Source organism: Tamandua tetradactyla, chromosome 1, assembly GCF_023851605.1.
Source record: "Tamandua tetradactyla isolate mTamTet1 chromosome 1, mTamTet1.pri, whole genome shotgun sequence".
NCBI lineage: Eukaryota > Metazoa > Chordata > Mammalia > Pilosa > Myrmecophagidae > Tamandua > Tamandua tetradactyla.
Genome location: NC_135327.1, coordinates 78,180,845 through 78,203,281, shown reverse-complemented (window position 1 = coordinate 78,203,281; position 22,437 = coordinate 78,180,845). Strand labels below are relative to the sequence as shown.

General features: G+C 41.7%; 1 long non-coding RNA gene across 1 annotated transcript; it reads left to right on the top strand.

Annotated features, from left to right (window-relative positions):
* The first annotated feature begins 557 nt into the window (after positions 1–557).
* On the top strand, positions 558–20,914 carry LOC143649120 (uncharacterized). Its single transcript, XR_013158928.1, has 3 exons — positions 558–901; positions 18,940–19,106; positions 20,822–20,914. It is a non-coding gene; the product is annotated as an uncharacterized LOC143649120 (long non-coding RNA).
* The last annotated feature ends 1,523 nt before the right edge of the window (positions 20,915–22,437 follow it).

The window sequence follows — 22,437 nt, the reverse complement described above, 5'->3', positions numbered from 1 at the left end:
ATATATCCAAATATATTCAAGCAAAGATGAATTCTGGCATATGTTCAACCCCCTCCCCCCCACTGCACCCTTTTTTTAATTCCTATAAATAGTAGCTGCTGTTTACACTGATTGTCATTTCATGTGTCTTGGAGATTGTTCCTGGTGTTCTCTTTGACAGGGGCTGGATCTCCTTTTTCGGAATCTGTCGTGGCAGAGGTGTCCAGGAGGACGCAAAGACCAAGCTCCTTTGTTGAATCACTGCCTCCGCTGCTCTCTGTTTGGGACAAGCTGGTGTTTGTTTGCCCCACCTCCACCCCACGAGGCAGCTCGAGCTCCCCTAGCTCATGCTGTGTCATGGGGGGCACCGCTCGCACCCCCAGGGCTGAGAGCTTAACCAGGCCCTCACAGACCTCCCAAGACTCAGAGACTAGAAGCAAAAAAACACGGAGTATGGGTTTCTCTGTGTGGAAGGAGCAGCTCGTTGGGAGGGGTAGAAGATTCCAAGTGAAGAAACCATTTCTGGCTCTGACTCACATTTCCCTAGCAACAGCTTCTCGATTTCAACACATTTTATAGTCCAACTTCACTGATGTTTAGAACATCCCGGCGGGCGTGGGAAGGGAGAGATGATTATGCCCATTTCGGGATAGAGGCCCCTGAGCAGAGTTTGAGACATCAGGAGCCAATTCGCAGGGACCTTTTCTCTTAACCCTGGAAGGGACATCAGCGCTACCATTGCTGACAGCAACCATCTCCTAGGCAACGGGTAACTGGGAGCTCTGTGTCTGGACCCACCTGGGGATGGGAAGTAGTTTAAGACAGATAGAAAACCAGAGGCACGTTCTTCAATGTGTGAGTGAGTGAGTGGAAACCCTAACTTACTGTGCAGTCTGCCTGGGGAGATGTGAGGAAACAAAAGGTAAATAAAGGTTAAGATAAGATTCTAATGTTCCAAATGTCGCTTCATTCATAAAGCCAGCTGTTTTATATGAGAACATCAGTGGAAAGTTAAACTGGGAAAGCATAGTATTATAAAGTATGATTTTAGTTGAAGCCCACAATCCACTTCTTGGTGGATCCAGTATTTGGGGGTGGGCGGAAGCTGACACTTATTCAATTTGGGGAGGCGAGCAACTCTTTAAGAAAGTTTTACTTCTTCCTTTCCAATTTGGATGGCATTTATTTCTTTTTCTTATCTAACTTCTTTGGCTAGAACTTCCAGCACAATGTTAAATAACAGTGGTGACCGTGGGCATCCTCGTCTTGTTCCAGATCTTAGAGGGAAGGCTTTCAGTTTTTCCCCATTGAGTACAATGTTTTTCCTATACGCCCTCTATGACATAGAAGAACTTTCCTGGTATTCATATTTTCAAAGTGTTTTTAATCAAGAAAGGATGCTGGATTTTGTCAATTGCCTTTTCTGAAGCAATCAAAATGATCATGTGGTTTTTACTCTTCATTTTGTTAATGTGGTATATTACATTGATTTCTTGTGTTGAAACATGCTTGTATACCTGGGAGAAAACCCACTTTATCATGGTGTATAATTTTTTTAATGTGCTGTTGGATTCGATTTACAAGTATTTTGTTGAGGGTTTTTGCATCTATATTCATAAGAGAAATTGGTCTGAAATTTTCTTTTCTTGTAGTATCTTTATCTGGCTTTGGTATTAGGGTGATATTGGCCTCACAGAATGAGTTAGGCAACTTTCCTTCCTCTTCAGTTTTTTAGAAAAGTGTGAGCAGAATTGGTATTTAACAAATACTTTTTGATAAGGTTACATTGCTCACAATATATTGCTATGTGCAAAAAAATTGCAGGCAAAACCTATGATTGGCAAAGAAAATCATGTGTATTCATTCACAGAAAAGATTGAACTGTAGTCATCTGGGTAGAGAGGTTATAGAAGTTGACTTTAAGGGGGTTTGTGTGCAAGTGCTCTTTTGTGCACTTTTCTGTGTTTTTCAAATGTTTGATGTATGTCTGGTATATCTGTAACTAGAAAAAAGGTTATTAAAAAGTAGGCCCTGTGGCTGAGAGACTTCAAACAGAGTTGAGAGGTTATCCTAGAGGTTATTCTTAGATTATTCTAACGTTATTCTATAGATATCACCTTTTTAAAGAATAGGTCAAGCCTACTTAAAATTACCATTTATTTTTTAAAGAAACTGGTCCGTATGTCCTGTAGAGTTTTCCTCATTCTGGATTTTGCTGACCATAGCGACATTTACTATATTCTTCTGTCCAAGATACCTCTTTATGGAAAAACTCACTGCCCAACTGTTAGCACCCTCAGAATGCACCTCAGCTCTAGAACGAACATCATGTTCTTCCTGTGCAGTCCCCATAGATGACTGCAGAAGGTGGTGGGAGAAGGGACGTGGCCACTGTAACTCTTGTCTTTTTTGTCCCTCTATACCTATTTATTACCTTGTTTTGTGTTGTCCATATTTTCTAATGAAATATTTTCATTCCTTTAATGATTAAAAAAATTTTTGTATTATTTTCTTAGTGGTTGCTCTAGGGATTACAGTATACATGTAATATCAGAATCTACTCCAGATTTATACTTAGTCCAGTGAAATGTAGAAATTCTACTTGTATATAGCTCCATTCCCTCCTTATACTTGGTGTGCATTTGCTGTTATACATATCTAATCTATACATGGTAAGAAAAAAACAACTCCAAAATACATTGTTAAGATATAAATTATTACTTTATATAACCCTATGCCTTATAAAGAAGCTGAGAAAAGAAATAAGAGCTAGTATGTATTTATAGTTTATTATATTAATTTTCTTTTTGTACTCTTTCTGGTTCTCTTCATTTCTTCCTGTAGATTTGAGTTACCATCTGGTGTTATTTCTTTACTCCAATACAGCTTTGTTCCCACCCACTTCCTTTGTGCTGTTATTGTCAAACATATTACATTTCTGTATGTTATAGCCTGACAATTCTATTATATATTTTTTGAAACTGCTTTTTAAATTAGGCAAGAGAAAAAAGGAAAAGGAATATGCAGTTATACTGTCTTTTGTAATTACCTATATAGTTACCTTTATTGGCCCTCTTTGTTTTTTTTATGTGTGGCTTTGATTTATCCTCTGGTGTCACTTGCTTTCAGCCTGAAGAACTTCCTTTAGTATTTCTTGTAAGGCAGGTCATTGAGCAATGAATTCTTTCAGGTTTTGTTTGTCTGGGAATGTCTTAACATTGGCTGTTGAAGACAAGTGTGCTGTAATTAGAATTCTTGATTGATAATCTTTTAGTTTCAATGCTTTGAGTATGTCATCCAACTGCCTTCAGACCTCCATTGTTTCTGCTGATAAGTTAGCTGTTAAACCTGTCGTGATTCCCTTGTATGTAATGACTCGTTTCTCTTGCTGCTTTCAAGAATTTGATTATGCTGTGTCTCAGTTTGATCTCTTCCTGTTTATCATACTGCAGTTCATGGAGGTTCTTGAATGTGTACATCAATGTTTTTAATAAAATTTGAGATGTTTTCAGCTATTTTTTTTCAATTATTTTTCTGTACCTTTCTCTCTCATTTTTCCTTCTGGTATTACCATTACATGCATGTTGGTGCACTTAATGGTGTCCCACATTTCTCTGAAACTGTTACTTTTTCTTCATTCTTCAGTCTTCTTTTACATTACATTATTTCTATTGATTTCGCTTTAAGTTCACTGAAGAGTTTCTGCCAGCTCAAATCTACTGTTGAACCTCTCTAGTGAATTTTTCATTTTAGTGAATTTCCATTTGGTTCCTTTTTATAATTTGTCTCTCTGTTAATATTCTCTATTTGACGAGGCACTGCCATCACGCCTTCCTTTAGTTATTTAAGCATGGTTTCCTATAGTTCTATGAGGATAGTCATATTCATCTGGGCCCCTTTAGGGGCCATTTTTATTAACTAGTTTATTACATGTTTTGTTATGTTTTCCTGTGTACAGGTCTCACTTTCCTGTTTCTTTCCAAGTCTCATAGTTTTTGTGGAATGCTGGACATCTTAGATAATATACAGTAGGAACTCGATACTGATTCTACTTACCCCCAACCCTGGGGGTTAACATTACTGCTTGCTTGGTGATTTATCTGTTTAATGATTTGGGTATACTAATTCTGCAAGGACTATTTCCCCTGCAAATGTCTTTGCTCCGACTTTCTTCCATTTTTGTTTTTATTTTTTAACCTGGGTACCTAGGTGTTGCCACTTATTGGCCAAAGGTTGTGTTTAATTAAATAGTTAGATTTTTCCTTTTTCACATTGGATGCTGTATGTGGCTTCAAGGTTGCTAACACAGTTCAGGCATTTGGGGTTTTTTTATTATTTTCTTAGTGGTTGCTCTAGGGATTACAGTATACATGTAATATCAGAATCTACTCCAGATTTATACTTAGTCCAGTGAAATGTAGAAATTCTACTTGTATATAGCTCCATTCCCTCCTTATACTTGGTGTGCATTTGCTATTAATGTGCAATACACATTAAGCCAAAGACTCCTACCTTGAAGGTTCCCTCTCTGATCATTCTTGAGGGATGCAGCTCTCCGCCTGCACATAATCTTCCAGTTTACCTAACAGTCACCTCTGGTTCAGGGTAATTTACTCCTTAGTGTTTGGGCAGAGATTGTATTTAAGCCCACCTCTTGTGCTGGTGAGGTTTCTGCCTTGTTTATGGGTTTGGGAGGTTGGTGAATGCTTTCAGGTTTGCCCCCAGGTCTTGGTCTGATTGCTCCAGAGGGGGTGCAGCGTAGCACAGGAGCATACTCTTCCTCACCCCCCCAAGATGGCTATAATCCCAGGAGTGCACTTCTTGACTATCCTTTCCCAGGAGTGCACTTCTTGACTATCCTTTCCTTGGTTCTGTCTGGTAAACCTCTGGCTGCTCCATTGTTTTACTTGTATCAGAGCTACCAGTCTTCTCTTATTTGTGCTCCACAAAGATCTCCATTGTTTTCAACATTGCCCTAGGCATGGAGGTCTCTGCTCTGTATTCCACATAAAGTCAGTCCTCTCAGGCAGAGCTGACCAGCTCTTCATTCTTATGGCCTGTCTTTCCCTCTAGGCAAAACCCCTACACCACTCTACTGGAATTAGAGACAAGACTGCTTTTCCTGGAGCAACATCTCTGTCCTCCTAGCATGGAAGCCCTGCCCTACAAAAGATCTGGGACAGGGTACACCTGGAGTAAACCTCCCACCCTACAAGTTGGAGCTGGGTAGAGGAAGAAAGACCCATTTCCTCTTCATGGAGCCTGACTATAGAAGACCTTCTGCAATACATGAAATGGGGTGTGGGGAGGAGGGGACACTAGTACTTTCCCCATCCTGAAAGCTGAAGTAGGGGGCTTGGAAAGGAGCTCCTGTCTTCAGTGTTTCACAAACTCCAGGCAGAGTTCCATAAGAGGGAGCTGGGGTGTAATGTAGTGAGTCATGGCTCAGATTATGCACACTTTTGCTGCTCTTACTGAAATTTGGTAGATTTTCCTGAAATAATTGTTTTTCCATTTGCTGTATGTTCTTAGGATAATTTTCCAAGATTTTGAATAATCATTTTTTAATCATTTTCATTAGCTAAGTTGTTGTTTTCTGGTAAGAGGTCTGTTTAACTCTTTATCCTTCTATTATGGAAGTCCTTGGCATCTGTATTTCTTATAAACTTGTGGTTACATCTAGGTAGTTATTTGGTACTTTTTTAAAAGAATACTTTATATATAGTACCTCCTTCAAGAAGCACATGATGTATGGTTTTTATATTGTTAGCCACCATTAATTATATGCTATTTCATTAGTGGTTGCAACATGGAGAGTTTCTAATTTTATCATCCCTCTGATAAAAAATTTCTCCTCATTAACTACGTGGTTACCCTGATGTACATTTCATATAGGAGAGGCAGGATAAGTACATGATGGTTTCACTTTATTTATCAGCTTTAAAAATAATAAGTTGCTGTATTAGTTTGTTAAGCTGCTGGAATGCAATATTCCAGAAATGAAATGGCCTTTAAAAGGGGAATTTAATAAGTCACAAGTTTACAGTTCTAAAGCCTATAAAAATGTCCAAACTAAGGCATCCATGTAAAGATACATTAATTCAAGAAAGGCTGATGGGTCTAGAATACCTGTTTCAGCTGGTTAGTCACGTGACTGGCATCTGCTGGTCCCTGGACTCTCTTGCTTTCAGCCTCTGTCCATGTGGAGGTTCCTAACTTCGTTTCTCAGGGGCTGGATTTCATCTCTTGGCTTCCCCTGGCTCTCTCTAGGTTCTGGCTTGCTTCACATCTCATGGTGATGTCTGCTGAGCTCCAAGCATCTCCAAACATCCGTGTCTCTGTTTTGTGCCTGTCAGCTCTGCTTTGAATTTTCTGTCGGCTCTTTCTCTGTCAGCTCTGAGGTCCCTCCAAAATGTTTCCTCTTTTAAAGGACTCCACTAAACCAATCAAGGCCCACCCTGAATGGGTGGAGTCATGCCGCCATCCAATCAAAAGGCCACACCCACAAGTAGGCGTGGCACATCTCTGTGGAAATAATTTGATAAAAAAGTTTCCACCCTATGATATTGAATCAGGATTAAAAGAAAGAGATGCCCCCACAAGACTGTATCAGGATTAAAAATGGGCTTTCTGGGGTATATATTATTTTCAAACCAGTACAGTTGGTTCCTTAGTTGCCTTCGAAGATAACCACTAAGGTGGGATTTTGTTTGTATTGTTTGCTTGTTTTTATGAATCACATGAATTAGTTGACTTTAATCTACTTATTGTGTTCTATTCCATTGTAGTTATTATTCTTATTGATGCTCAACATGACCCTATCAGACCTCACTGGCTTCCCGGTTTTCTGTCTAATGACCCTATCGCACGTTCATCCTGTACATGCCGTTACTTGGGTCCTAGAATCAATCATTTCTCCAGGGAGCCTTGTTTCCTTTTAGTAGACAATGGCATGTCGAGGGGAGTTAGCTTAAATAGCTGTGATTCTTTTGCAAGTTACTTCCCTCTTCTTTGGAGACCAAGTCCAGTTCCCAACTGGCCATTTGTTTTTCTGTGAGGCATATGCAAGTCTAAGGCCAGAAATAAAATGATCAGAATCCTAGATGTCACTGTGATTGTTGCCAACAATTCTAGCCTCTTCTTACCTGTCATAGGGGTAGAACAGATATTCTTCTCTACTCCCCCATTGAGAAGTGGAGTTTAATCTCCTCCCCTTAAGTCTAGGCTGATTACCAGTTTTCATGATCAATCAAATATGGCAGAGTGTTATTCTGGGACTCCCAGGGCAAGGTCATAAACAGCCTTGTACCTGCCACACATCTTTCTGGGATAGTCACTCTTGGAGCCTAGCACCATGTTGTGGAGAAACCAAAGAAACCCCATGGAGAGGCTCTTGTGGAGAGGAACTGTGGTGCCTGGTGACAACCCTGGCTGAGCTCCAAGCTGACAACCACACCACCTTGCTGACCAAGTGGATGAGCCATTTTGGAAGAACATCATATATCTCCACTTAAGCCACCCAACTGATGTCAGGGGTAGCAAAGAACAGCTGTCTCCACTACTCCTGCCCAAGGTGAAGATTTATGAGCAAAATAAGTGCTTATTATTGTTTTAAGCTGCTAAGTTTGAGGTGGTTATATTATGTTGTAATAGATACTTGGAACGCCTCACTGAGAATGAACTTATCTCTAAATAAATGTGGAATGATTTTTTAAATTCATTCTTATGCAAATGTTCTAAAAATGATCATCATGATGAATACACAACTATGTGATGATATTGTGAACCACTGATTGTACACCATGTGTGGACTGTATGCGTGTGAAGATGTGTCAATAAAAATATTAAAAACAAAAACAAAAAAATGCATTTGAGCTTAAATAAATTCTCATTAAAAAAAAAAATCCAGGGCTGTGCAATGGCGGCTCAGTGGCAGTATTCTCACCTGCCATGCTGCAGACCCAGATTCTATTCCTGATGCCTGCCCATGCAAAAGGAAAAAAAAAAAAAACATTTCAAGGAGTTTCCAAAGTTCACATGCCTCCGTGTGAAAATTTGGGCAAATCACTTAACGTCTTTGATTCTATAAAACAGGACTGGAAATATATAACATACTGAGAGACAAAGGGATCATCTGGTAATGCATATCAATTTCAAAGAAATTAAATCTCCTTGTAAATATCTTGTAGGTTTCAATTTACTTTAAATGGAAAGAAATGAAAGCTAACTGCGTGATAAGAATCTTCACGTGTTTGGAGTAATCCCCAGCTCTCTCAGGTAGCCATTCTTACGTCCAATGTACAGATAAGGAAATGAAGACACAGAGATGAAGTGACAGTCCAGAGTCACACTGTAACTTTTCCCGGGGACAACCCAGCCAGTTCTGTCTGCTGAAGCTCACAGCTCAAGCTCTTCCCACCACCCTGTGGCCTTGCCACTTCCTGGGGCTCAGGAAAGAAGGTGGCCCAGGAGGTGTGGGTGGAGGTGGATGCTCAAGCCAGGAGGAGGAGGGCGACACTCTCAGATGACACTAGAGTGATCGTACACCAAATCAGCTGGGGAAATTGACAGATTGACAGAAGGGTTAGTAAGAACTTAATATCAGAAAACTTTCATAGGAGGAATCACAGAGAAAGTGTGGAACCTAGCTGAGTGAATAAAAATACCAGCTCACAGGACAGCACAGTAATAAAAATAAATGATGCCTAGTGGGAGAGCAGAGGTGAGGGTCATTAAAATGTAATCCAGGAAGACAGCATCCTGCAGAGCTGAGATGCCTGACATGGAGGTTACCAGGTCCAGCAGGCTTTTCCGTGCAGGTGGTATGTGAGCCTGATTTCTCTGCAAAGTAGCTAAAAGTTGGATACACTTTTGGAATTGGAGTCCTGACACTGCTCCTTATCTGTGTGTCCTTGAGTGCTTTTTTCTCTCTCTCTGCCCCTCCAGTTTCCTCATCAGGAAAATGGGGAAGACTGAGACTCACGGTGAGGATCATCCTGTAAAATAAAGTGGACAAAGTGTGTGGCATGGGGTCAGGCACGAGTCCCAGGGAAACTGAAATATTTTTTTTTCTCTTAACAATTTTTCATCGCTTTCTTTTCCCATCTCCTCTTCCCACATATTTCTTTGATTCTGAGAAGGCAGGACTGCCAACCCAGCTCAGAAAAGGAATCCACGAGCTTCAGAAAAGCAGAATGGGGTTATCACGGGTCCATTATGGAAATTATGGAAATTCCAGGCTTGTAACCAAGGAGAGGAAAAGATCCGCAGGAGCAGAGAAGGATGTGCCGGCAGACCTTCCCCAGGGACGCATCTGCAGCGGCCAGTTACACGCTAACTGCCAGGCAGTTGATGTGAAACCTCATGGCCCCAATGCCTGCTGCATCCGGAAACATGGGGACCAGGACAGCAATTAGTTTCCAGGCAGAACTAATGGGCTGTCCATATGGGCAGGGTCTGCTTTGCTGCTCTGTGCCCCACCAAGGCTCCCAGGGCGGCCAGGCTGTGGGGACAGGTTTGGGGGTGGGGTGAGGTGTAAGCTTTCCCCCCTGGGGGACGACTCCTGGTTCTTTCCTGAGGAGTTTCCTGTTCACTGGGCCCCAGGGATTTAGCGTCAATCCACTTCCATGAATTTCTTACATTTCTTTGTAATTTCCAGGTCGTTAATGAGGCCTTTACGCTCAACAGAACAGGGGACTTCAAAAGGAGCAGCGGCAGTTGGGGTTTGAAGGTGCTAATTAATCACACTCCTCTCCCCCTGGGAATTCTGAATCATTGAGAAATAGAGGAGTTAGGGACTTTACTGGTAATAAAACTGCATGGGAGAGTGAGCCTTTTTCTGAGCCTCAACAGCAGCAGGATAAATCCAGACTTCCTTGCCTGGGGTGGGACCTGCTTGGAGGTAGTGTGAGGAGAGGGGGAATGGGTGTGTCTCTGTGGACCTGTTAGTCACTGGGAATCCAGGGCATATCCAGAAAGCACAGAGTAGTGCCTGATTTGCACCCCCTTCTTAGCCTCCCCCCTCTCAGCTCAGCCCCTTATTTACCCCTAGGGAGGCGCAAGTAAAGGGTAGAGAGAGAAACTATTTCTTCAGTAATGCTCTTGTTTGGGGACTGAATAAAACCAGCAACTCTATGTTGAAAGAACTGCTCTGATACAGAAGCCTTGGGAGAAGAGTATAAGGAGAATATTACGGAGGGAAAGTTGGTTTTGTAGCACTTAGAAATTTTTTAGAACTATCAAATGTACACAAAAGAAGCTATGCACATTATGGTACATAAATCCCAGGTGTTTTTCTTCCATAATAATACAAGGCTTGCAAAATTTCCTTAAGTATGACGAGAGAAAGACTAAGACGCATTTCACTGAGGTACAAATACCAGAGTAAATATTTATTGAATGATTGTTATCAGCCAGCTATGTTGTTGCTAAGGACAGTTAAAGTATAACTTCCACAATGTTAAATACAAATATGAAGTGCTCCTTTGGTAAAGATTTATTTAACTCATTAGTGAGGGAACCAGCAGGATGGCTGGTAAAGCTGTTTCAAACATGTACAGTAAAGATAGAAATATTTATTGTCCCCAAAAGAAGAGATGCTGGGATACGATTGTTAAGTTAAATGCAAAACTGGTTAATGCAGTATGGTAGGGGTCAGCAAGGCATTTCTGCAAAAGACCAGATGGTAAGGCAAAGCTTCGCTATGAAGGGACAGAGAGTAAATATTACAGACATTGCAGGCCTTATGGTCTCTGTCACAACTACCCATCCTCGCCATTGTAGTGTGAACGCAGTCATGGACAATACCTGTGCCAGTCTGAATACGTTGTGGAGCCCAGAAAAGTCAAATTCTTTAATCCTCATTCAGTATTACTGTGTGGGATCTTTTTTATTGTTTCCATGGAGATGTGACCCACCCAATGTGGGTGATAAGTTTTGGTTACATAGTTTCAATGGGAATGTCTCCACCCATTCAAGGTGGGGCTACTTACTGGAGCCCTTTAAGAGGGAATCATTTTGGAAAAAGTTTTAGAGCCCACCCAACCAGAGACTTTTGGAGATGAAGAAGGAGAACACCCCTGGGGGAGCTTCCTGAAACAAGAAGCCTGGAGAGAAAGCAGATGTCACATGTTCACCATGTGTCCTTCCAGTTGAGAGAGAAACCTTGAACGCTGCTGGCCTTCTTGAACCAAGGTATCTCTCCTTGGATACCTTAATTTGGACATTTTCACAGCCTTAGAATTGTAAACTTGTAACTTATTAAATTCTCCTTTTAAAAAGCTGTTCAATTTCTGGTATACTGCATTCTGGCAGCTAGCAAACTACAACAATAGCTTTCAGAAGTGTTGTTTTAAGCCACCCAATTTGTGGTACTTTGTTACACCAGTGTAGAAAACTAAGAGAAGAATACTTTGTCATAGCAAAACATTAGAAAAATCTAAATGCGCAGCAAGACAGAACATGTTAAATAAATAATGGAACATTCACAGAGCTGTTAAAAAGGAGAGCATGTTCTCCATGCAGTGATATGGCGAGGCCCCGAAGAAATATTGTTAGATGAGAGGACACGGTATATTACCATTTGTCTAAGAAGAGGAAAAATAAGTCTACACATATCTTTGTTTGCACATAAAGAAACTCTGGAAGGATATACAAGAAAATCATGGACAGAGGAGAGAAACTGAGTAAAAAGGGGGACAGTGAAGGGAGGGAGCTTTTAACTGCATACATTTTAATATTTTCCTGACATATATATATATAATTACAGGTTAAAAATTATGGCGCTCCACTCTTTGGTAGGGGGCCTTATCTGGATGCTGTGACATTTCAGGGGAAATAATCCCAAACCCTCGTGATTACTGCCTGGTAAAAGCAAGACGCTGTGGGCAGTGCCCATCACCCGCGAGGTGGTCAATAAACACTAGTTGCCTTCCCTGTGGAAGGACAATATCAGAATTTCCAAAGTTCGGAACCCAGAGGCACAGAGCCGACTCATACAAACGGGGTCTATCACGTCAGGGCATGAGTGCGGCCAAACCGCCAGGACTCACAAACCGCAGGGCTCACAAACTGTGGGACACACAAACCACCGGGACTCACAAACCGCGGGGCTCACGCCCTCCCTCCCTCGCTTGCTGGGTGGCGTGGCTGAGCAGCTCTCGTGCCCCCCCTTCTTCCAGGGGCGCTCAGGCTCTAGTCTCCAGTCCTCTGTGCGCAGACACCCACAGAGAGAGCCTCCCGAGGCCGGTCAACAGGACCAAGAGCCTCAGCAACACCCTGGGAAGCAAATATTTGCCATATATATATACTTTAATTTTTATTTTCCCACAGATATGACTGATGTTTGGAGTGTGTCACAGCTTACGAGAGTCTGGCTCCAATTGGAAGAAGTCAGTTTTCCATCTGACCCAGACTTGCCTTATTCTGTCATTGCCCCTCCTTGGACCCCCACTCCGAGAGTGGTCTCCCAGGCCCCAAAACGGTCTTGTGGCCTTATTCTCCTAGGACTAGCCTGGCAAGACTTAGCCTAATGCTTGCATTTCAAAATGAGATAGTCCAACAAGGACATTTGTGTTGTGTGCCCACAGGATGGAGATCTCTGGGGAAGGTGGACTCTCCATAGATATTAGCCACAAAGAGGCAGATCCTTTTATGCAGATTTACCAGGCTGTGCCCAAGGTATGGACCCCGACTGGGCTTGTTGCTGGGGCTATAAAATGTGGAAGATGCAGCCTCTGCTCTTGAGGAGCTCCATGCCAGGTCTTCCCACACCTGAAGCTGGGCTCCTTCCCTAGCTCCTTTGGAACCTGCATTAGCCTATAGTCCCCAAAGGCCTCTGCGCTTGTTTCCCGCTTGTCCTGGCTCCCCGGTCACCCACCCAGCGCCTAACACAGCACTTATGAAATGCTTTTGAGTGAGAGAAAGAACGACTCAGCAAATAGTTGACAGTTGCAGGGAAAGGGCTTGTAATTGGAGTGTCCTAGCATTTTTTCTTGGCATTATAAAAGTAATCCAAAGCACAGTTACCATCCTCCATCATCAGTGAAGGCCAGGCAAGGGCGAGGCAGCTCAGTCTGGCATCTTGTATTCCTCTTTGGCCCACCAAGAACCTCTAGTGACCCTGTTTTCCTCTAATCCTAAAGCTAATCAGATAAAGTCACCTGAGCTCCTGGATTTATAGCTTCTAGGTAAGTCCCTCCCAGGTGACCTTTATGTGATTAGTGGAGCCTCTGCACTTAAGCTGGAGTTCCAGGGCTGGGCACAGCCTGGGGTTGCGCTAACTTCAGACAATTGCCAGGGCTCTGATTATGAGGGGAAAAGACCAGTTACCTTCTCTGATTAGCAGATTGGAAGTTGACTGCACTTTGGTTCTCAAACCCATCCGTAATTGACCTGAATTATATGATCTTACATGCAAACAGTAATTTAGAATTTGCAAAGCACTTTTAGATTCACTCTCTTGGATCCTTATGGAAAGTTGTTAGAATTCCCTACCTTGGCCAAAGAGCAGCCTTTTCCAGCTTCCTCCCTGAGTACCTAGATTCTGAGAGAGAAGACATTTTCTTGGCAAAGTCCTACTATTTATTCCTGACTGGGACCTCTGCTTCCAATTCCTGCTCTTTATACTGTTGAAACCTCAAGGAAACCTCAAGGCATTCCTATCCCCTCTAAAAGTCTAAATGGGAACCCAGTCCAAAGGACAGAGCAAGCACCTGCTGTTCCTTCTCTGTTCCTTCTCCTTCTTTGAAGATTGGCTGAAGTGTAATGCTGCCTCCTAGGCTAAAGAGGCCTCACCTGGTGAGTCTCAACAGGTGGGAAGGAGGGAGGGAAGGATTTAATTATTAGCCCTTTCCTTTTTCTACTAAAGGTTCCACCTCCTTGTCTAAGAAGGTCTAAGAAGGTGGTGGGAATGGGAATGGCCGCTCTGTAGCACCTTCTGCTCGGCCCCTCCTGTGTCCAAGGCTGACCTGGCCAGTCAATCAGGGTAATTTCTCCTATGGGGCCAAGTGCAGCTTTAACACAGTTTGCTGTTGAGTTCTGTTAATAGAGCAGAACTGGCATGGGTTAGAAGCTAATGCATTTCATCAAATCTAAGACACCATTGATTTTAGGTTGTACTACAATATTAAGAAAGAAAAAGTTCCCCTATAATAACTGCAAGAAACTATTGATTATAAGATGCATCCCAATTTTAGAGATGTTAAAATGTGAAAGAGAAAGAAAAGAAAAGAAAAGTCTTACAACTGAAGTAAGTGTTTTGTCATTTGGGAGCCTATTGTCCATCTGGCCATCCACAGCTCCTCTCTGAAAAGGTTAGGTTGAACACTCACTGGTCATTGGAGGGCCCATAAATAAAATAGTAAATGGAAAAGTCAAGGAGAGAACATAGCTGAACAGTTCAACAAATATTCACTTCTCCTTTAGGTAATACCAAGCAGGGTACTGGGTGCTAATAGAAATGAATATCTGTAAGATGCCACTGAGGAGCTTTCAACTCCAGGCTCCAATGTGCAGGCTACAGCTCTGAATTCCACACCTTTGAAAACAACTGCACATTTGACTCTAAACATCTTGAGGGCATGGATTGGATATGCCTCTGTGCTGTAGCTTCAGGGTCTAGCACAATATCTACGACACAGAAAGTGTCCAATATTTATTAAACAAGTGAATCACATTTTTATAAGGAAGAACATATGTTACATTTTCCCACAAAAGCCTTTGGTATCCTGAAGGTAAACAGAAGCATAATTTATTATTATAACTCAACAAAGGCTAGGCACATGTTTTAGTTTCTTAGGCTACTCAAAGCAAATACCATGAAATAGAGCAACTCATACAATGAGAATTTATTAGCTTATGATTTTAAGGCTAAAAGAAAGTCCATATCAAGGTATTATCAAGGCAAAGCTTTCTCCTCAATGACTGTGGTGTTCTGGGGCTGGTGGCTGGTGATCCTCGGTCCTTAGTTTATTACATAGCAAGGAACATGGCGGCATCTCCGAGTTCCACCGATCTTCAGTCTCTAGGTGCTCCGCCTTTTGCTTTCTCTTTTTCTCTCTGAATTTCATTCTTTTTTAAAGGACTCTGGTAAGGGGATTAAGACCCACTCTGAATGAGGTGGGCCACACCTTAACTGAAGTAACCTCACTAAAAGGTCCTACTTAACAATGGGTAGACACCTGCAGGAATGGATTAAATTTAAGAACATGTTTTCTGGAGGTACATTCATCTTTAAATCACCACAGCAGATATATTCCCTTGTAGTTCTAAAACTATTAAGAATATTTGTCTCTCCTTTGAGCCTGGAGAAAATGGAATCCCTGTTCTGAAAAAAGAGAAGCAGTCTTCATGCTTTCCAGATTAATCAGTACAAAGTTTCATTGCCTCTAGCATTTAAGATCTTTCCTGGGAAAGTTTGACACTGACATATCCTAAGTAACTATCCTTAGAAGTACTAGTGATGTGTTAAATGTTTGTCAAGACCTGTCTCTGACCCAAGTGATACTTTGATTCTTTAAGATATTGTAATTTGGACCTTTCTACATAGCACCACTGAACATTAGTCATCCCATTTGTAATTCTGAATCTTGAGTGGGAGACATGATTGTATCTACCCATCTATTTTTTCATCAAACATTTTTTTTTTTTTTTTTTTTTTGGCATGAGCAGGCACCGGGAATCGAACCCCGGTCTCTGACATAGCAGGCAAGAAATTTCATCAAACATTTTTGGGTGATTTTGTGTGCCAGGCACTGTTAGTTGCCAGAGATACAAAGAGGATAGGCAGAGTTCCTGCCTGTGAGGTGCTCACACTCTGGAGGAGGAGACTGACTTGCCAACACAAAGTCACAATTCAATATGGTAAGCACTATTAGAATAAATGGACAGAGCCCTGTAGGAACATAGAAAAAAAACCTATAACTCTCCCCAAGAGGTCAGGGAAGCCTTTTGGTGAATATTACTGTGGTGGTTTGGAAATGTAAGTACCACAGAAAAACATATTCTTAAACTTAATCCATTTCTGTGTGTGTGAACCCATTGTGAGTATGACCTTTTGATGAGGGTCCTTCAATTAAGACATGGCCCACCTCAGGATGGGTCTTAATCCCATTACTAGAGTCTTAATGCCATTACAGGATAAATACAGAGAAAGAAGAGAGCTATGGAAGCAAGAAGCTAAAAGCAATGCAACGAAACTGACAGAGAAGGGAGAGAATAGCAGAGGCTGCCATGTTCCTTGCCATGTGGTCAAGGAGCCAAGGATAGCAGGCATATGGTCTTCGGAAAGAAAGCATCCCCTTGATGATGCCTTGATTTGGATATTTTCCCAGGCTCTAACCACAAGCAAATAAATTCCCATTGTTTAAACCAAACCATTTCACAATGATGTGCTTTAAGCAGCTGTTCTAGTTTGCTAGCTTCCAGAATGTAGCACACCAGAGACAGATTGGCTTTTAATAAAAGGGGATTTATTTTGTTAGTTCTTCAGAGGAAAGGCAGCTAACTTTCATCTGAGGTTCTTTCTTACATGGGAAGGCTCAGGATAATCTCTGCTGGCCTTATCTCCAGGCCTCTGGGTTCCAACACCTGGGGTGATTCCTTTCTGCATCTCCAAAGGCCTGGGCTGAGCTGCTAGTGCTGAGATGAGGTATGCGAGCTGCTTGGGCTGTGCGAAGTTGTGCTCTCTCATTTAAGCACCAGCCAATTAAGTCAAAGGTCATTCATTGCAGCAGGCACACCTCCTAGCTGACTGCAAACGTAATCAGCAACAGATGAGGTTCACGTACCATTAGCTCATGTCCACAGCAACAGAACTAGGTGCCTTCACCTGGCCAAGTTGACAACTGAATCTAACTGCCACAGCAGCCTAAGAAACTAAAACAATGACTATAAATGATGTCTTTGGACATAGAAGAGAAGATCTTCAGCCTTTCTTTTATAGCTCATTACAAACTGAGCTACTGGGTCCTTTGAGCTTGATTGTCCTTAGCAGTTGCCTTCAAACTCATGGGCAATGCCTGCTCTCCTAAACCCACCTGCTCCAGCTTGCATTCACTCTCCTCCACCTTCCTAGACCTGCTTGGTCTTCATGTTTCCTAGCAATGGTACTGCCCTGTAGTCACTGGCCAGTATTACTTTGTTTGGCTTCTGCCTTGAGCCAGGCTCCAGGAAATGCACATCAGAGCCTTCAGTTCCCTGCTCGCTGCAGAGGGTGTCAGGATCCTTACAGCCAAAGACCTAGGCTCCAGGGTCTTCTATGTGTCTCTATCCCCAAAGCCAAGGTTTGATGGTCCAGGGCTTCCCTTTTCCATTCAAAAAGAATGAAGGTTTCTATTGCATACACATCCTTTGTCGGATACCTGTCCTGAGAGGATATTTCCTCTCAGTCTTGGGCTTGCCTTTTCTTCTCTTTTCTTTCTTTTTTTTTTTTGGCATGGGCAGGCACCAGGAATAGAACCCAGGTCTCTAGCATGGGAGGCGAGAATTCTGCCACTGAGTCACCGTTGCATTGCCCTTGCCTTTTCATTTTAATTGTATATTTTGATGAGCAGAAATTAAATTAGTACTTCTTGTATTTTGTCTGAGAAAGCTTTGCCTACTCAAGCTTGCAAACATATTCCCTGGTGTTGTCTTATAGAAACTTTATATCTGTAATTTAACTGTTTATGTCTGTGTTCCACCTCAAATTAGTTTTTGTGTATGATATGAAATGGGGGTTGAGGATTTCATTATTGTCCACATGGATATCCAGTTGTACCAGCACTTTTGTGAATAAGGCTTTGGTTTCCCCATTGAATTGCACTGGTGTCTTCATCGAAAATCAACTGACCATACAAGTATAGGTAATTTCTGGTCTCACTTCTGTCCACTGATATTTGTTTATTCTTGTATCTTAATTACTATAGCTTTAGAGGAAATCTTGACATCATGGAGGATCCCTAAAGGATGCAATAATACATACTCCCAAAAAGAGATTGAGTGGTGCATTAGGTCAGTTGACCACTAGGCAAAATGGCTTTAGATTAGGTGGCCTGTCTGTCCAAATCACCTTAACTACCAAAATGACTTCCCAAATAACCTATAAAGTTAAAGACAAAAAAGAAAAACAAACAAACAAAAATCCCATGAAGAAGGGGAGACTCTCCTATGGAGAGCCTGAGCAAGGAAAACAGTGTGATGCTCCCAGCCTCCCAAGTCTCAATGCTGGGGTTTCTCGCCTTCATCCTTCTCAGCATTTTGTAGCATTTGACACACAATACAGAGAAGGAACGGAGCAAATGAAAACCAGTTCTGAGGGGAGAACCAGTGAGCAGGGGGCTAAGCCATTGGACCACCAACCTTAGGATCCTACACTGAGGGAAGAGGCGCCATCTAGAAGGCAGATGCATGGCTTTGGATATGGTGCCCATGCTTCCTTCCTTTCTTACAAGCCCCTGCAGTAACCTGGGCACGTTTCAGTCTTCCCACCTGAGTGGACCCAGCAGGTACAAGCCTGCGCCACAGAGCAGACATGGGAGGGTGGGGCCTGGGGAGGTTGTATGAGGGTAGATTAAGAAGAGTGTTCTTGGAAAGAAGAGGCAGATGATAAAAGGAAAAGAGAGTGGGTATTCATGAAGGAGGAGGGGAGTATGGGGGGGTCCATGGTGGGGAGTGTCCAGAACTCCAAGACAGACTCCATGGTAGGTCTGAGCCTGGTGACTCACCAAAAGAGAAGCAGTAGGATTTCCTTCTCTCCTTCCTAGACGAGCTCTCTCCTACAGCCTCCCCTCAATGGAAAATAACAATCGGTGAATGGCTAAGGATGATTTGGTGGACATTCTGTCACAAAGCCTTACAAAGAAAACTGAGATCAACAAAGTTCCTGAAATCTTTTTTGGTATTTCCATTCTTTTAACATTTTTCTTCATTTAGCCTGGAATCGTCAGTCATCATACCCTATTATTTCTCTTCTCAAACAAGGCAGGGTAGAAGACTCTACGTGAAAGGTTGAACATTTCCTTCCATGCTCAGGGAAGCAGCCCTGGCAGCATCTGCAGAACTTAACATGAGGTGACATGATATTCCAGAAAGAACCAAGCTTGTGACCAAAAGTTGAATTTCAGGCCTACCCTGTGATCCCGTGGCAAGTTAGTCCCCTTTTCTGGACCTGTTTTTTCTCCTCTGTCAAGTAACCACTTTGGGAGGCTATCCAATGGATTAAATGATGCAGTATCCATAAAATGCCTTGCACACAAAAGGCCCTCATTGATGAAAGCTATTATTATTCCTTTTAGAGTGTTTTTCTCTCTTCGCCCATTTAGTTGCATTTCACCTGAGATTGCTATGTTAAGGTTTCCTTCTGTTAAAAAATGATTTTATTGCAAAAAAGTGTATTACAACATTTAATTTTTTAAATTAATTCATTTCAAAATTAATTGTGAAAATACTATATTAAAAATTATTGTTGCAGAAGTGTGCAACGGTGGCTCAGTGGCAGAGTTCTCACTTGCTATGCCAGAGACCCGGAGCCTGCCCACGCAAAAAAAAAAAAAAAAGAAAAAAGAAAAAATTATTTTTACATAAATTTAAATAGTACAGACTAAGCTAATATTCCCCTTCCCCCTCCCATATCCCACCACTCTCCCCAGCTGCAATTGCTGTTGTCAGTTTGATATGGTTTCTCTCAGGTACTTAGAGACGTACATACATTCTAGCCAGCACAACTCTAAGACTAAAGAACATGGCAAGTAGAAAATCAGCCATGAATTTTAATTAGGGACTTACAGACAGGTGAAAAATTCTTCCCAAAGGCAGCCAGTTAGGAAATGGAAATCAGCACTCCACCCCAAAAAACAAAAGAGAAAGAGAGTGCAGGGGTGGGGGTGGGGTGGGGTGGGGGTGGGAGGGAGGAGGGTAGTTGCTTATGAGGGTCAACAGAATCTCAAGAGATTTGGTTGCAACAAAGTCTCAGCAGAGGCCCAGGACAGTTGGCTACCAACAGTAATTAGGGGAGGTGCTACTTTTTCCCTAAGGGAGGGATCCTGACCCCTGGGCCCCCACAACATATTTAAATATACTTCCATATGTGCACATACAGAAATACAGTTTAATTTTGCATTTTTGTTTCTGTTTTTGAAAAATAATTGCATCAAACTGCATTTATTTTTGTGCAACTTGCTTTTTCACCTGACATACCTCAGAGATCTTTCCCCATCAGCACATACTGACCTACATCATCCATTAAACTGCTGCTGCTTTGTATGATTTTTAACAATCCAGACAAGACAGAATTTTTGTTTGTAAAAATTGAAAGTTGGTTCCTGCAGCCATCCCCACCCCCTATTCCCACTCTGGTCTCACCAGCCCCTGTCCCACAGTGTAATGACTTTTTTTTTTCTGTGACTTGCATGTTTTCATCACTGTCTTTAAAAGCATGCATTAAACACAAGTTAGAGAGAAGCTCCCTAAGGTTTTCCTCTTGACCTCTTCTCTGAATGGGCCACTTGATGGAGTCAGAGAGGATGCCTCTGGAAAAAGTGTAGGTGGCTTGGTGGATAAGGCAAGGAAATGCTGCAAAGGCCTGGGAGCCAGGCTCAGCCAAGAGGCAAATTGCCTATGCCCAAGGTGGGCCTCCGGGTGCTTTCCAAATTGGAGGTGCAGTCTTCAGGCAATGATGTGGGGGCCCAGACAGCACAGCTTCAGGCTCAGACACTGCTCAGCAGCTGTGGGTGCCCACAAAAACGGGTTAAGAAACTCTAATCAGACTCCTGAGTACAGGGGAATGTAGGGGGAAACAGCTTCATTTTATAACTCTGTAAATTGCAGATAATGAATTTCAATGCAAAATAATTTTTGTTTATAGACAAGCAAATGTCACTGGAGTTTCCATGGACTTCCCTCCTCCACTGTGGAAGAAGCTAAAGTTTGGCCTCCATTTGCATTCCTTCTACATGAATAAAATAAAATCTTGAACACCTGTTCATTTTATATCTATATATGAGTCATAATTTTTTTTAAAAATTATCTTCTAACAGGAGGAAAAGAGGGGTCCTGTAGGTCTGTAGTCCTAAAACTTTATGAAATTATAATCACCAGGATGCTTTACAAAGACGCCTCAAGAGTAAACCTTCCTGGCAACGTGAGACAGATATCCTAGAATGAGCTGGAACTCAGCATCAAGGGATTGAGAAAAACTTCTAGACCAAAAGGAGAAAGAGAGAAATGAGACAATATAAAGTGTCAATGGCTGAGAGATTTCAAACAGAGTCGAGAGGTTATCCTGGAGATTATTCTTACACATTACATAGATATCACCTTTGTAGTTAAGGTATATTGGAGAGGCTGGAGAGAAGTGCCTGAAACTGTAGAGCTGTGTTCCAGTAGCCATGTTTCTTTAAGATAACTCTATAATGATATAGCTTTAATAATGTGCCTGTGTGATTGTGAAAACCTTGTGTCCAATGTTCCTTTTACCTACAATATAGACAGATGAGTAAAACATAGGGATTTAAAATAAATAAATAATGGAGGAAACAAATGTTAAAATAAATTTAGTAGATTGAAATGCTAGTGATCAATGGAAGGGAGTGATAAGGGGTATAGGAAAAAAATAGGGGAAACAAAGGCTAAAATATATTGGGTAAATGGAAATACTAGCAATCAGTGAGAGGGAGGGGAAGGGATATGGCATGTATGAGTTTTTTTCTTTTTTCTTTTTATTTCTTTTTTCTGAATTGATGCAAATGTTCTAAGAAATGATCATGGTGATGAATATACAACTATGTGATATTGTGAGTTATTGATTATATACCAAGAATGGAATGATCATATGTTAGGGATGTTTGTTTTTCTATGCTGTTGTTTAAAAATATATATATTAAAAAAAAAAAAAAGACCCAGTTAACCAAAACCATTCCAGCCAATCCCAAAGAACGCCTAGGGTGTTAGGTGAGATTACACAAAGGCTTCATGCACTAGCTTTCCAGAAACCTACAACTTCCAGATGGGTCCCTGATTACCAGATAAGTCCTGAAATGCAGAAGGGCCAGTCTCTCCAGAACATCAACTAGTTCCATACCCCATCCCATATTATCGACAGCCCCTTCCCACATGAAAAAGTTAGAATGAACATAATCCAAATACCTCTAAAGAGTGCGAGAAAGATCAAAGATGATGGTGGAGCTATACAGAGAAGGTAGGGTTTAACAACAGGTATGATTGCTGAATCATTATATTAATATTTCTTTTAGTCTCCAGTATCTTAGAGCAGCTAGAAGCAAAAACCTAAAATTGTGGAACTGTAACCCATACCAAACTCTGAAATCTGTTATACAACTAGTTGCTCTGCTGTGCTTTGAAATGTATTGCTTTTTTGTATGTATATTATTTTTCACAAAAAGTGGTCGATTGTGATGACAAAAAAAATTTATTACATCTAGCCTCCTATATTCTCTCAGCTCTGTTTGAAATCTCTCAGCC